Source organism: Pinus tabuliformis, chromosome 7 (assembly GCF_031772625.1).
Source record: "Pinus tabuliformis cultivar Carrire ecotype Pingquan chromosome 7, CPIR1, whole genome shotgun sequence".
Lineage (NCBI taxonomy): Eukaryota > Viridiplantae > Streptophyta > Pinopsida > Pinales > Pinaceae > Pinus > Pinus tabuliformis.
In genome coordinates this window covers 694,912,562-694,927,160 of record NC_142293.1, presented here as the reverse complement: position 1 = coordinate 694,927,160, position 14,599 = coordinate 694,912,562, and the positions used below count along the sequence as shown (strand labels likewise).

Here is a 14,599-nt window from a genome sequence, read left to right as displayed (position 1 = left end):
ATAGAAATACTCTCGCTCCAAGAACTGCGTGGATTTATCAATCCGTGGGTGGCAGATGAAGTTGATGGTGTGCAGCCTCATTCATTGCCCATTCTTTCGCAGTTCATTCTTTTCTCTGAAAGCTTCTCCCTCCCAAATTGTTGCACCTTCACCCATTTTTAGCACAACTTATCATCTCATTTCAGGCCAAAAGTTTGCAGGTTTAATCCGAACTTGCAGCAGACCAGGAGGACGAAGAGGAGCACCAGGAGGACGAAGAGAAGCATTGAGGTCCATGGCGTCTGATTCATCTGCAACCTCCAAGCCTTTGGGAGTTCTCTTTGTTTGCCTTGGTGAGTACTGTCCATCCAATGATTCAACGAGTTCGTTCGGTATCGGTCATTGTTCGCGATGATGCTTCCATAACGTCTACCATTATTGTCAGCCATTCAATTGTAGAAGATTATAGTATATTGTACACTATAGATCCAAAGCCTGAAGCCAAGCACAATTCTCTATATCATGCCTGACTTGAGCGAACTAAATTTTTGTAGTTCTATTCAATTCAACTAAAGGAGCTAGGTTCTTCGTAGCTTCTATATTCTTAAAAACCCTGACCCAATTTCTCATCTATGTTTCTATTAGAACAAATCATAATAAACTGGCACTGGAGATTTCTACAGTCATACAATCCACTTAATGATTGCAGAGAGCAAATTTTAGTAATGCCTGAATACCAGCAAATGTCCGGTTAGGACATAGAAATTTTCTTCTACCCTTTTGAGCGTGCGTTTCAAGAAGAAACATGATGTGAGGGGCTGCATCCTCCGACTGAGGTGCCGGGTCTAAGGGATAACTATTCTGTTAAAATCCTCTGAGATCTGCACCTAGCCTCATTCCTTGGTGCCATATGGATGCGGTAGCCCACAGTGAGAAAGCTTGGGGGACAGCTTAACACTTCACCAACCTCACTAATGAATCAATATCCCCTTAGGCTATTAATGCTATGGGTGTGACCTCTCAAGCCAAGGTGGGTGCCTGATAATCAAAGAGTTAAGTTTGAACTGAAAGTCGTGGAACTCAAACATGAAAAAAAATGACTGCAATATATACCTCTATCTCTTACAACCATCTAATTTACGCTTAACCTATAAGAATGTACTATAGCAATGCCAACTACTACTTATAATGTTATGCCTTCATCAACTGGGCTCTCAAATTGGCTGATATTGGTTTTGTTTTTTTTATTGTAAAGTAACATATTTGAAAAAACAAAAACTAAAAAACACATTATTTTAATCCAGTGGCTGCAATTGGAATATGTGCTTTTTCAGAGAGCATCTTAACCCTGATCTGAATTTGGAATCTGTGCTTTATCGTTTAAATGCACAACAGAAAATTCAATAGCTAGATATATACAGACTCAGATTTCTAGAACAATATTGACTGCATATTAAAATATGCATACAAATCCCTAAATACCTAGAAATAAATGAAGGGATTGTAAATTCTACGATTTCTATACATTCCATATAATCCTTTGTCCATCAAGAAAAATAAACAAACCAAGAAAACATTATGGAACCAGATCTCATGCCCCTGAACTTACTGCTGGATATTATAATACCAGATTCAGAGATGGGTATCAGCCTATAGCTTCCATGTTTGCAATACATGGGGTGATTTTCAATTTTACTTGCATTGAGATGAAGGATTGGGAACAGCCAGGAGATGCACAGTGCTCGCCAGAGAAGCTGATCAAACAAGTCATCCTTGCAACTAGGAAGGCTGGGGTCCCTCTTGCAGGGGAGAATGCTCTTCCAAGATTTGATCAAGGTGCACATAATCAGATCATTGGGAATGCCAGTCTCCGACTACCAGAAGATGGTCAAAACACCGCAGTTGAACCAATGTGTGCATTCACTTATTTGAGAATGAGCCAGCATTTGTTCCAGCGTGAAAATTAGAGCTTATTTGTCTCATTTGTTACGAAAATGGCACAAGGAGGGGCGACCTCAAATTCATGGGAGCAAGAACATAGAGATACAGACTCATTTGTCCATGCTACGGGCCCATTGATCCAAAAGGCTGCTGCACTCTTGCATAATTAGGCCTAAAGTATACGTTTTTTTTCGCAGCAAGCAAAATCTGAATATAAACAATATTTATTGGTGGAATTAAATTAATTGGTTCCTGTATATATCCTACTCCATGTAAAATTTGCCCAAAGACAGGCTTTTAATGGCTATGCCAAAGCAGTATAATTAATCCTTATGACATTAACATGATTTCTAACTCAGTATAATTAGCCTTTATTGCAGTAACAGGACTTCATATTTTGATTTGAAGAGGTGTTTCAATAAGATCACTGCAGCTACATAGCTATGATCAATTTAATACCTCCAGAATTCAATTTATGGCGTGCCAGGGTTAATACAAGTGTTTTAGTAAGTTCCTTATTTTTGTTCATACTTCATAACTTAAAAAAATGCACAAAATCCAGGTATGGAAAAGACCAAAATCCAAGTGGAAAAGACTAGAAATGAACACCATTCGTGACTGTCGAGTTTTTATGAACTATAATCTGTCGAGCTATCCATTCGTCCCTACATAAATCACACACAATGAGCAACAGAGCCCCTCAGATTGCAGGCGGTTGCACTTAGCTTACGTATATAGTGGCAGTATAGTGGCAGCTAGTCAGATTTGATCCTGGTCTGTTCAGGATAACTCTCACCAACTACCGATTCTCCTAGATTAATAAAAAAAACAATGGTTAATGGTACTTTCCATGCATTATTTTTATCTTTATTCTTGGTAGAGTTAAATTATTTTTGTACCTGATTAGACAATCACTCACTCGTTAAACCAATTTTATAATATTTTAACATTTTTCTAAACAATCAAGCAATTGTTAAACAAATTTTATAAGTTTTTTACAATTTTTTAATGTTTCAGTTTAATTGTTTGTCGTTTTTAGTATGTAAAACCGTTAGACTATGGCATTTTAACAATATCATATTTACGCCGTAAGGCGTTCCCTCCGAGAAAGACATCCCTAAAATGTGACGTGTGCCATCCTGAGCCATTGATTCTGTGTGTTAGATGATTGGGGTGTTTTCTACCGTTCGTTTAGTCTGTTTTTTCATAGAAAAATGGTTTTTTCCCATGGTAATGGGCCATGAAAGGCCAGGCCTGGCCTGCTGGCGATGAGACTCTTCGCAGAGACTGCCTGCTGGCGATGAGACTCTTCTGCTGGCGATGAGGCGATGAGACTCTTCGCAGAGACTCTTCGTGTCTTTCTTCCTTGCATGCGTAGCTTTGTGCTGTTATATCAATATTTGTACTTTATAGAAATACTCTCGCTCCAAGAACTGCGTGGATTTATCAATCCGTGGGTGGCAGATGAAGTTGATGGTGTGCAGCCTCATTCATTGCCCATTCTTTCGTAGTTCATTCTTTTCTCTGAAAGCTTCTCCCTCCCAAATTGTTGCACCTTCACCCAATTTTAGCACAACTTATCATCTCATTTCAGGCCAAAAGTTTGCAAGTTTAATCCGAACTTGCAGCAGACCAGGAGGACGAAGAGGAGCACCAGGAGGACGAAGAGAAGCATTGAGGTCCATGGCGTCTGATTCATCTGCAACCTCCAAGCCTTTGGGAGTTCTCTTTGTTTGCCTTGGTGAGTACCGTCCATCCAATGATTCAACGAGTTCGTTCGGTATCGGTCATTGTTCGCGATGATGCTTCCATAGTGTCTACCATTATTGTCAGCCATTCAATTGTAGAAGATTATAGTATATTGTACACTATAGATCCAAAGCCTGAAGCCAAGCACAATTCTCTGTATCATGCCTGACTTGAGCGAACTAAATTTTTGTAGTTCTATTCAATTCAACTAAAGGAGCTAGGTTCTTCGTAGCTTCTATATTCTTAAAAACCCTGACCCAATTTCTCATCTATGTTTCTATTAGAACAAATCATAATAAATTGGCACTGGAGATTTCTACAGTCATACAATCCACTCAATGATTGCAGAGAGCAAATTTTAGTAATGCCTGAATACCAGCAAACGTCCGGTTAGGACATAGAAATTTTCTTCTACCCTTTTGAGCGTGCGTTTCAAGAAGAAACATGATGTGAGGGGCTGCATCCTCCGACTGAGGTGCCGGGTCTAAGGGATAACTATTCTGTTAAAATCCTCTGAGATCTGCACCTAGCCTCATTCCTTGGTGCCATATGGATGCGGTAGCCCACAGTGAGAAAGCTTGGGGGACAGCTTAACACTTCGCCAACCTCACTAATGAATCAATATCCCCTTAGGCTATTAATGCTATGGGTGTGACCTCTCAAGCCAGGGTGGGTGCCTGATAATCAAAGAGTTAAGTTTGAGCTGAAAGCCGTGGAACTCAAACATGAAAAAAATGACTGCAATATATACCTCTATCTCTTACAACCATCTAATTTACGCTTAACCTATAAGAATGTACTATAGCAATGCCAACTACTACTTATAATGTTATGCCTTCATCAACTGGGCTCTCAAATTGGCTGATATTGGTTTTGTTTTTTTATTGTAAAGTAACATCTTTGAAAAAACAAAAACTAAAAAACACATTATTTTAATCCAGTGGCTGCAATTGGAATATGTGCTTTTTCAGAGAGCATCTTAACCTGATCTGAATTTGGAATCTGTGCTTTATCGTTTAAATGCATAACAGAAAATTCAATAGCTAGATATATACAGACTCAGATTTCTAGAACAATATTGACTGCATATTAAAATATGCATACAAATCCCTAAATACCTAGAAATAAATGAAGGGATTGCAAATTCTACGATTTCTATACATTCCATATAATCCTTTGTCCATCAAGAAAAATAAACAAACCAAGAAAACAGATGAAATTCAGAATACAGAGAACAAAAAATTGAATCTGATTTAATGCTGAGGCATATGTCACTGGCAACCCAACTGAAATATAGCAACCCAATTATGAAAGAGTTTGACTAATTGCATAATATTAAGTATTAACATTACTTGTATTAGTATTCATTTTGCTTGGTAATGAGTGCAACCAAAAATATACAGTTGCTAATTTCCACTTTCTTTTCTTTGCTATTTGAATTTGCTTAGTAATGAGTGCAACCAAAAATATAAAGTTACAAGTTTCCACTGGTTGAGAGACCTGTAAATCATTATGGTGTACAAGAATGGAAAAAAATAAGTGGATTTGTGATTTTTCTTATTAGAGTACTGGGATTTTTTTGGAAAGAATTAGTAACTTTAAAATATTTGCTGTCAAGATTACATTAGATAAAGTTAGTTTATAAAAATGTTATAAGGGATTAGTTACAACATATTTTTAGAGATTTAAACTTACATATTTGTGGCTTTTTATTAGAATAATGAGAATATTTTGGAGATTTAATAATTTTGAAATATTGGCTGTGAAGATTACACCAGATAAAGCTATTTTATAAATGTCACGAATGACCAGTGACAACATGTTCTTAGAGACTTAAACTTATCTAAGTAAAGAAATGAATTATTTACCAAACCACTTAAACTATAATTCTTTAATGAATTTATAACTATTTTATAATAAACAATAAATTCTATTTTAATATCAATTACATTTTTATATAAATTATAAATTTCATGTATCTATCAAACCTGAAAAAAGTTACAGTTAACTCTTTTCTAACTTTTTTCCATACCCTTTGAATACAAAGAGAGAATCTAGAACCTGCATAAGTTCAAAGTAATTAAACTGTTCAAATACTATGAAACAAAATAAAGTGACCTTAGGATTGTAACTGAGCTGTATTGCTCCATGATTTTCATTCTAATCTGTTTGAAAAGGCGACTAAATACATTTTCCATCAAGGTGTTCTCAAAATAATTTGCATGTTTCATGTTTCTGTTATGGTTCTTATTGCTTCCGTTTCTTCCACAGAAGGAAGTGACAAGAAGTCCACAAAATGTTTGAAACGTTTAGTATTCATTAGGCTCATAAATAGAAAGGAAACCAGAAAATCTGCAATAAAAACCATAAATGAAGAATGCTGCACTTTGAACCAACCATAAATGAAGAATGCTGCACTTTGAATCATAAAGAAAAGGTACCAAATATTTGTAGACACTTGAAAGAGAAAAGGGCAGGGTTAACCTTGGGAAAAGTTGACATCATAGGCATTTAAATTATCAGCTACTTAATCTCATGAAAGAAAAATAAATGTGTGCGAAAAGTAAGACGATGTGTTTAAATATTGGAATAATGTAATTTTACAATCCATTTTTATTTTTACGCCGTAAGGCGTTCCCTCTGAGAAAGACATCCCTAAAATGTGACGTGTGCGATCCTGATCCATTGATTCTGTGTGTTAGATGACTGGGGTGTTTTCTGCCGTTCGTTTAATCTGTTTTTTTCATAGAAAAATGGTTTTTTTCCCATGGTAATGGGCCATGAAAGGCCAGGCCTGGCCTGCTGGATGAGACTCTTCGCAGAGACTGCCTGCTGGCGATGAGACTCTTCTGCTGGCGATGAGACTCTTCGCAGAGACTCTTCGTGTCTTTCTTCCCTCCATGCGTAGCCTTGTGCTGTTATATCAATATTTGTACTTTATAGGAATACTCTCGCTCCAAGAACTGCGTGGATTTATCAATCCGTGGGTGGCAGATGAAGTTGATGGTGTGCAGCCTCATTCATTGCCCATTCTTTCGCAGTTCATTCTTTTCTCTAAAAGCTTCTCCCTCCCAAATTGTTGCACCTTCACCCATTTTTAGCACAACTTATCATCTCATTTCAGGCCAAAAGTTTGCAGGTTTAATCCGAACTTGCAGCAGACCAGGAGGACGAAGAGAAGCATTGAGGTCCATGGCGTTTGATTCATCTGCAACCTCCAAGCCTTTTGGAGTTCTCTTTGTTTGCCTTGGTGAGTACCGTCCATCCAATGATTCAACGAGTTCGTTCGGTATTGGTCATTGTTCGCGATGATGCTTCCATAGTGTCTACCATTATTGTCAGCCATTCAATTGTAGAAGATTATAGTATATTGTACACTATAGATCCAAAGCCTGAAGCCAATCACAATTCTCTGTATCATGCCTGACTTGAGCGAACTAAATTTTTGTAGTTCTATTCAATTCAACTAAAGGAGCTAGGTTCTTCGTAGCTTCTATATTCTTAAAAACCCTGACCCAATTTCTCATCTATGTTTCTATTAGAACAAATCATAATAAACTGGCACTGGAGATTTTTACAGTCATACAATCCACCCAATGATTGCAGAGAGCAAATTTTAGTAATGCCTGAATACCAGCAAACGTCCGGTTAGGACATAGAAATTTTCTTCTACCCTTTTGAGCGTTTCAAGAAGAAACATGATGTGAGGGGCTGCATCCTCCGACTGAGGTGCGGGGTCTAAGGGATAACTATTCTGTTAAAATCCTCTGAGATCTGCACCTAGCCTCATTCCTTGGTGCCATATGGATGGGGTAGCCCACAGTGAGAAAGCTTGGGAGACAGCTTAACACTTCGCCAAACTCACTAGTGAATCAATATCCCCTTAGGCTATTAATGCTATGGGTGTGACCTCTCAAGCCAGGGTGGGTGCCTGATAATCAAAGAGTTAAGTTCGAGCTGAAAGCCGTGGAACTCAAACATGAAAAAAATGACTGCAATATATACCTCTAATTTAAGGATTATTAAAACTTAGGATGTACAGTTTCCTGAACATCCGATGAGATTTAGTACACGGTTACTACAGAAATATATGGAATCCACCAATTAGGCTAAACTGGTCTAATGCAGGGTAACAACCAACGTTATGGAACTGCAACAAAATTAAGATAGCTCATTGGGCTACTTTTGTACAAAATGATACTACTACGATAGACTACATATTTATCATCGTTTGCCCATAATTGGACAACCATCTCTCTGACGAGTTTCAAACTAGCCTAAGGTGCCCGCAAGGGGATTCTGTCATCCTTGCCTTGCTATTGTGAAGCTTACAGAATTAGTGGATATCACTGAACAACTTTACAACCTGTTAAGCTAGTTACCGACAACCAACTGTCAAAAATACAAAAGGACATAGACACTAAAGGCTGTGCACTATCCTTATGTGCCTCATTGTCTAAATTCTATTGAAGTTCCGCAATGCAGAGACCCGCATGGCTATCCCTTGTCCTATCATTGTTAGATCCCTGATACATCATCAGAGTGTTTTAGCAGCTGCTTTATATATATATATATATATATATATATAGAGATATAGATATATATATATTTATATATATATATTTATATATATATATATTTATATATATATATTTATATATAAAAAAGAATCAGCAACTAAGCCGGGTACAGGTTTGAATTCGCATGATATGGAGTCAATTGTGACTACTACGACTATAACTTTTAGGCGAATCTATGCACGCTCCCACACACTGTACACAAAGTTAATTAAGGATTTTGGACCACAAACTTTACATAAGACTTTATAGGACATCCACCGCCGATTGAGCTGCCCAGGGACTATTAGTGGTGTTAGCTTTATCAAACAACAATGCTTAGATTTATTTTGGAACTCATAGGTAGAATAGCTTTGATTGCCACAATAGGCACGCTGCTTATCATGCCCATTGCCATTCCATCTATGACATGTTTTTGGTTTATCCAAGAGCTTTCAGTTTGCAGTTCTCTACACATTTTCAGATTCTCAAAGTCCCATCAAGGTAAGTAATAGTCATACAAACAATAACTCTACGATAATATATTTTTAACAGCCTTAAATATTTATACCGAGCACAGAAATACCATTAAATATTTTCATTGCTGTTTAAGGATCAACTGTTGACAAAATCCTGGCAGTTTTTACGATAAAACCAGATATGAGTAAAATTGCTAGAGAAATTAGTATGGAGTCTAGGGGCTAAATGCCAACTCTTGATTGGGTGGAAGCTACGGGGCAGCTGGGGTTGTTAGTTAGGGTACAACTTTGCCATGATGACACAAGATAAAGAAATGGTACATTAATGGGGAACTGGGTCCTCATTAATAAGGAGGGCCTAATTACTATATACAAGAGATTATTATAGCCATTCTCACACAGTTGTGTATGATTTTTCAATATTTTGGTTATTAAGAGATATTTTCCTATTTCTAAGAGATGTAGATGTGTCTCATCATTATTATACTTTTGAGCCACCGTGCCTTTCTATATTTGGTGTATTTAGTATTTTAGTATTTCTCTAGTTATTTCTAGTAACTCAGAGCATTACATCAAGGTCCAGCCTTGGATGTGGAAGAGAGAGGAAGGGAAATCTCACCTCAGAAAGGCCTTGGCTTTGTCTCAACTATTTTTCCCATCATACAACCCCTGAAAGCAGATGCTTTAATGATCAATCTTAATGGACTAAGGCTTATCCTTTAACAAATAAGCCCTTCTGCTTCTAAGGAAGAAATCAAATCAAAGGCTGTGGTGTGTGGAGGGCCATTGAAACAAGGGTCCGACTCTTGACATGATCACTTTGTTTGCTACTTCCAATTGCCTGAACTTTCTAAGTTCAATGGTCAATTTACTGCTTCCATAAGGTCTCTCCATAGTATGTATTTTCTAGATTATTTTTTTGTGTTTCTGGTTGTCAGTTTCATGTCAAAACAGAGCCGGTCAACAAGGAGTGTGGCTTATTATGCTCTCTGCACTCAATGTTTGTGTCTTTAGTCATTAAATCTAGTTGAAACATTTTAGTGGAATCCAGGGCCAAGGATTTGGTTTCCATCTTTCTATTTTTAGTGTTGAGTGATGCATTTCAGTTTCATTTAAATACGTGAGCCCGCTTCATGTTTACATAAGTTGTTGAGTTTATAATGATACACATTTTTTAATATTTAATCATGAGTTTAACTTGCCAGTGGAAAATGGAACAAAAAGAACAATCACATGAGAGAATATCCACTATAAACTTCTTCATAAAAACATTGTAGAATAATTACCAATTCATGGTAACTAAATATTTCATGTAGAGTTATGCATTACTTCAGTCCTTTACAAAGCAGAAATCCTAGTAACTAGTTACCGTTAATATCTCAATGGTCATGATTGCTTTTTCAGGGCCGTGATGCATATCAGTGTCAAGAAGGATAATGATTATTAGCTGTGGAAAAATTATTATCTGATTTGTCAAGGATAATGATTTGTTATTGGCTCCTATTGTTGCAATTGGGAATGATAAAAGCATTGCAAGTTTAGATATCTTAAGTAGTTGAAAAAATATTTGCTAATCTCTCCAGGAAAATAATCTCTTTTTATTCTTGTTCTTGGAAGGCAACATTTGTTGGAGTCCCACTGCAGAAGCTGTATTTCGTGATGCTGTGTAGAAAAGGGGATTGACATCAGCATTCAAAATTGACTCTGCTGGAACTATTGACTACCATGAGGTAGGTTCTAGCTTATCATGGGTCAAGGCTAATTGAATCGGTATTTTTGTCTATTATAATGCAATAAATAGGTATCACGTATTAATATGTTGAAACTATTTGAAGGGCGGTCCTGCAGATCCCAAGATGAAGAATGCAGCCAAGAAACGTGGAATAGAGATAACTTCTATATCAAGGTCTATATCACCTACAGACTTTAAACAGTTTGATCTAATACTTGCAATGGACAAACAGAACAAAGGTAAATAAAAAGCATAAATGGCATATAAAACTCTTTCAGTTTCATTTACTAAGTTGTTCCAAACAGAATCTAATAAGCCAATACTATTGTTAAATTCAGCAAAATGTACATTAAAGTTTGTCTATGTTATTGTTAACATATGCTTCTAATTAGTTTCTAAGTTGTGTGCAAAAATAAATTAATAACATGGGATGGATATATTTTGTAGTTGACATATTGACAATTCTCCTTCAGTGCCCCAACGCACAAGGCCTTTATTGCTTTTTCCAGGTAATTGGTTACATTTGGTATTCTTTATCGTTTCCCTGTGATACGCATACCATGGAGGAAGCCATTTTTATAGTCAGATGGAGAAAGTGGGGGGAGCAAAATAGCTGTGAGATATCAAATGGACAATTACTGTGCCAATGGCTTGCAACCTTGGAGCTCTGAAAAGATTCCTACAGCAGTGGTATGAGAACTCAACTTTGCTCAATTATAGTGAAGTTTTAGTGTGATAGCATCTGAGATTTGTTTTGAGGTTGGTTCTCTCTTTAACTGATTTTTTTATTTTGTGTGTTGTTGGCATTACAGATGTGCCTGATACTGCACTGATATTGAGAAAGCACACCCTTCCAATGAAGCTATTTTCTTGCATGTTATTCAATGAATTAGAAATCTTCAATCATCAGGATCAGTTGCCATTTGCATATGTAAGAGACATGATGACACCCAAAGTGAGGATTCACATGTTCGAATCAGCCATTTTTAATACAATAACAAATGAATATTGACACTCTTACAAAGTCAATCGAAGAATTTTCAAAGAGCCTCCTTTGGACCTGCAAATTTCTTTGGGTTATGAATCCAGCGCCTGCAAATCGTATCTGGACAGAATGTGGGCTGCATATTCCGTTTGATTGTATTAATTCATTTCAAATTTGATTGGATACTAAGATTATAGCTTGCAAAAACTATCAATTTTTTAAAATGTGAAGGGTCATGAAAGAGCATAATATGGGAGGATCCATAACTGCAAATTTAACCAATACATGATGTTGATGGATGCCATGGGTGTTAATTTTGTGCTATATTGGATTAGATGACTGATTTACTTCTCAATAATTGAAGTCATTTTTACTGCCTCTGCCAACATGAGATGATAGAGACTGTGCACCTATATCTAATATGTGTATTGCATTTAATGGAGTTGATAGGACTGAATTGTTTTCCATTGTAAATTCCAGTGGTGATTCTGGTTATACCGGGAATGAAGGAAAATAGAATGAAACGTGCTCTTCTGGACAGCTGGTATCCAAACTCGGTGTATGCCATGAAAACATTTTTAACTCAAACGGAAACAAAGAATTTTTCCAGGTGGCTCTTCATTGTCAACACAATCCTGAACTGAAATTTGGTACAAGTTGTATAGGCTTGCATGTGCGCCATCGTGACAGAGTTTTTATTGAAGGAGGTGCAATGTGGGGACAGATGTTGATTTGAGACGGTACAAATATATGAGTCTCTTTTGTGTTGGACTACATGGATGGTGGAACCCTTGCGTAGGTTCTTCAAACCCATAAGAAAATCCCAGAACACTATTTGGCTGAGGTTGCCAGGCAGGTGCTCAAGGGCTTGCATTACCTGCACCAGAACAAAATTGTTCACCATGATATAAAGCCCTCCAATTTACTGATCAATAAGAGAAGTCAAGATTCCCGATTTCGGTGTCAGAACTGTGTTGGCTCACACTTTGCCCTAGTGCAATTCCTTTGTGGGCACTTGTGCTTATATGAGTCCTGAAAGGTTCAATCATGATGGGTATTAATTTACAATTTCTATTGTCTTCTGCAATGCAGTTGCTCGAATACCCTTCAGATTATGAAGCGGAGAAGTATTTTCTTAGGAAAGCTACAGCCATGGAAAATCGATCTTGCCACTTATATTCTGAGTTTTCAGGTAATTACAGATCCTCATATTTAACAATTTGAGAGATCTATCAAGAAACATTACCTTATGGCATGCATGTCTGTTAAAGCAATCAGGCTAAAACTATGTTTCATTGTTGTTGGCAGTCTCGGCTATTGTTCATCAGATTCAGAAATAAGAGTTATTTGGTAAATCTCGGCTACAGTACATGAAAGGACCTGAAAACCCCTATTCAGCAGCAGGTCCAGTGACCTTTGGTGGAACTCTGGATGTGAAGGAAAGAAAAAGGTATTTCAATTATTCTGAAGGGACTGATTTGCCTTGTGGTTTTGCCAATTACCGTACCCGAGGGTTCCTTGTGTCTGAAGAAGACAGGAAGGTCATGGAACAGTGCAAGGGGGGTGTGGTAATTTCAACTATATTTGGAGCCTAAGAAAGATTAAAAAACAGTTTAACAAGATCAAAGAATTTTTCTAGGTTGCTCTTTGTTGTCAACGCAATCTTAAACTGAAATTTGGTACAAGTTGTATAGGCTTGCATGTGCACCATCGTGACAGAGCTTTTATTAAAGAAGGTGCGACGTGGGGACAAATGTCCCCAGATGTTGATTGTTACATTTCTGCATCTTTTTTAGATTTGCCTATCCCTATGTCACCATTGCTCTTCAATTTATGCACATTTCTGCATCTTATTTAGATTTGCATATTCCTATGTCACTATTGCTCCTCAATTTATGCACATTTCTGCATCTTATTTAGATTTTCCTATTCCTATGTCACCATTGCTCCTCAATTTATGCCTTACGGCGTTTCCTTTGCAACATTTGGTGCAAATGCTAGTTATATGACCTATGAAAATTAGTTAGAAGTAAATATGTTAGACACACACAAAAGAAGATAAGTGTGTGATATATCATATATTTGATCTATATGATACACATAAATACATGATTTATGGTTTTTGGATTCATCTTTTAAGAGGTATTTTGGACTCATGATTATTCTTATTTATTTGTGTTTTTTTATATTCTCTCTCAAATGAATAGTAAAAAATGTCATAACCTTAAGGGATTATGTTTCCAACATCCCCCCATAATCGAAAGCAGAGTATGTGAGTCCAAGTACAAAGTTGAATCTGGAAGTGGACATTTGCCAATGGCTAAATATTCTCTCTAAATCTGGTGGTTTTTATATCAACACCAACCAAATGACTAGGAGAAGTTGATGTCTTCTACTAAATGGTCGTTTATGGATGACCACAAACTCTAGAACTTGGCTCTTTGGCTCAACAGTTCCCTGTGGCAAACGGTGGATTAGGATCACCACAATCTTTGAAATTTAACTCTAAGGCTGACGAGTTCCTTTGCTAATTAAAAATGCTCTAAAATGATGTTTTAAATATGACCAAAAACTAATGTCTAGTATAAGTGGTAAGTCTTCTACTAAACAATGATTTAAGGAAGACCACAAACCAATCACACTCATGCAATATGCATTTGGCTCAATTTAAGGTTCACTTTTTCCTGTTGATTGGCAAGATTTGAAAACTTGGAGCCTACCTATCAATCACTAATTATTATTATTTCCCCTTATTAGATACGAGGTGAGAAGATGAAAATATTTTCATTGCAAGATGTATCAATAGTCAAGAACGAATTCTTCAATATGATTGATATATCTTCTTGGTTGTTGATGACCATTGCCAAGAAATGATCCAAGCATATTGAATCTTTACTCTTTAAAAATATATATAAAGGATTATTATGCTTTCCGCTATGCTCATAAGGACGAATATCAAAACATTGATCCTCCATGTGGCCAACTTGATGACATTGTTAGTTTTAGGAATCTAATATTGAACTAGAAATTCAAACTTAACAAATAGAGTTTGTTAGACTCTACTAAAAATGCATACGTTTGCAATTCAACTCAATTTTAAAAACTATATGTAAACTTACATTATATATATATATATATATATATATATATATATATATATATATATTTGCAAGTTTAA

The 14,599-nt window shown here is 36.6% G+C and overlaps 2 pseudogenes across 1 annotated transcript; both read left to right on the top strand.

The window, feature by feature from the left end:
* The first annotated feature begins 274 nt into the window (after positions 1 to 274).
* LOC149249403 (beta-amylase 1, chloroplastic pseudogene) lies at positions 275 to 12,728 on the top strand (annotated as a pseudogene). Its single transcript, XR_016265166.1, has 4 exons — positions 275 to 336; positions 1,532 to 2,097; positions 10,946 to 11,126; positions 11,249 to 12,728. The product of XR_016265166.1 is annotated as a beta-amylase 1, chloroplastic pseudogene (transcript).
* LOC149249402 (uncharacterized) lies at positions 6,664 to 13,016 on the top strand (annotated as a pseudogene).
* The last annotated feature ends 1,583 nt before the right edge of the window (positions 13,017 to 14,599 follow it).